This window comes from Myotis lucifugus, unplaced genomic scaffold (genome assembly GCF_000147115.1).
Source record: "Myotis lucifugus unplaced genomic scaffold, Myoluc2.0 scaffold_696, whole genome shotgun sequence".
NCBI lineage: Eukaryota > Metazoa > Chordata > Mammalia > Chiroptera > Vespertilionidae > Myotis > Myotis lucifugus.
The window spans coordinates 59,473-61,950 of NW_005871744.1; positions in this window are offsets into that span (position 1 = coordinate 59,473).

Below are 2,478 nucleotides of genomic sequence, written 5' to 3' on the forward strand. Positions count from 1 at the left end.
ACATTTTTGACATCACATTATGACAAAACTTAGTTGTTTGAAAGTAACTGCACCCTCATTTGGAAATTGAATTTTAAGAAATGAAGTAAGGAGAGACTTGACATTTCTTATAATTTTAATAAATCATCTATTCTATAGAATTTTAAAATCTTGCTTAAACACAATATAATTACACAGAAAAGAAAATCAAAAGGTAATCACACCAAACAGCATGATTTCACATTACCTACACACAAAAAATGAACACCTATTCCAAAAAAAGTGAGGCCATATTTTCATTCCTCAACTTGCCTTCACAACTAAGATGCAGAGGGATTACATATATTTGTCAGGGAAATAAGAAGAGAACAAAGTAAACAGAAATCACTGACGGTTCACTATAAGTTGATGCTAATGCAAGAGCTTATAGAAATAAGTTTCAAATATTTCAAACTTTGTATGGCTATTGGCTGCAGGGAATGAGAGTTTTGGTCAGGCTTATCAACCTTAACACTACTGACATTTTGAAATAGGTAATTCTTTATTATGGAGAACTGTCCTGTCCGTTGTAGAATACCTAAGAGCACCCCTGGCCACTACTCACTGGATGTCAATAGTAAACCCTTCCACCCTCAGTTGTAACAACCAAAAAGTCTATAGACATTACTTAATTTACCCTGAGGAACAAAATCAATCCATTTTAGAACTGCTGCTTTAGATTAATATCTAAAATTAACCTCAAAAGTTGAGCCATGTGCATACGAATACTCATAAAATTATGAAACTAATGTGTTAGGATTTGCAGAACATAGGTAGGATGTACAAGTCTTCAAAAACCATTATATATTGAGACAAATAATACAAATAATCTAACTCTACCATACATCTCTGAAAAATACACAGTAAAAATAAAAATTTATCTGAAAGTTCCCCTAGCATAACTGAAAAACTGGATTAAAAAATCAGTAAATAACTTTGAAAACCAAGGAAAATATTTTCTCCTGTCCATAAACTAGCTTGATAAATATTTCAAGAAGGAGAAGGCAAAGAAGCTCCGCATTTTTCAAAATGTCATCAGTTTAGAAAGATAAAATGACAAAATATACTCTAATTATTGCAATTAACCACAAATTGAATAATAAGTTTTGTTTGAAACCATTTATTTTCCACTTTATAAAGAGGACAGTAATTAAACAATAATTATTCTAGTGACATGAAAACCATGAAGTAGAGCTTGTTTATAATTACAACTGGACTTCACAAATTTCAATCATTAAGAAATTTTATGTCCAGAGATTTTATGTCAGTGGAGACATTGGTTTGCTATTAATTTTAAACTCATTACTTGTTTTTGCTATTTTTATTCTTAGAGAAATCCAATTCTGACATGACATGGTGAAGAACACACTATTTAATGCATGTTTTAGAGGTCTTTTTTTCTCATTCCCAACAAACACAATAACCAATTCAACTCAACAGAGATTGCAGTTACTATTAGTTATATATTTGTCAAATGAGCATGTTTCTTCTAAAAGTTTTTCTTTGTAAAGAAGATAGGACCCCTGTTTCTATGTTCAGGAACTAACAACAACAACAAAAAAGGTTTGGTGGTTTTACATTACAAAGCAAAGGATCAAGAAAAAAAATGGAATTGCTTGTTTCTTGTATGATATTCATTAGTGAAGAAATTATTTTGAACAGAACTACTACAAAGATGTGTTTCTTTAACTATACAGATTCAAAAAGGCTGGGGAAAAACAGCAAAATTCTTTCCAAGTAGCTTTCACTGATTTCTTATATGTAAGTCATGTGTAAGGGCAAGATCCTAGATATGATCTTTTCTGGTTTGGCTTGTCTAAGTCTATGTAAGACATTTGCTGAAACTAGTAATATAATTCAAATTGATCAGGCCATGAACACTTAGTCAACAGATGAGAATAGTGTCTAATGTGTGCTACGTATTGTGCTGTTAGCTTGTAATTAGTTACAGGAGACTACAGCACTGGGGATGGTTGCACATCTTAAAACAAAAGCCTCAGAGTCGATTATTTGTGACTAGGAGGAAAGACTTTTCCAATTAGCATAAAACTTGAAAGAGTTCTCTTTCCACCAAAAACTCAGGATCTCTAAACTTCTCCCATTGGTCCAAGAGTACAAAGATCAACACCTTTTATCTTACTTAATTCAGACCATAAAAAGATAAATACTTAGATTCAACAACAGTCTGCAGTGGGTGTTTTGAAGATTACAAATTGGAAATTTCTTCATAGGCAATAACTGTGTTTAAAAAAGAGGAATAATTAAAACGATCAAAGCAAAACTTACATTTGAAAGATGAAAGAGGAACTATTGTGGAAAAGAGAGTTTTTGTTGCAATCTCTTTTTAAAAGATGTTTTACAAAAATAAGTAGGGAATGGGGCAGAAAGAAGGATAAAGAGGTGATTTTTTATTTTGAAGTAGTTATTCCATACTGAATCATGTGGCTCACAAAAGAACAT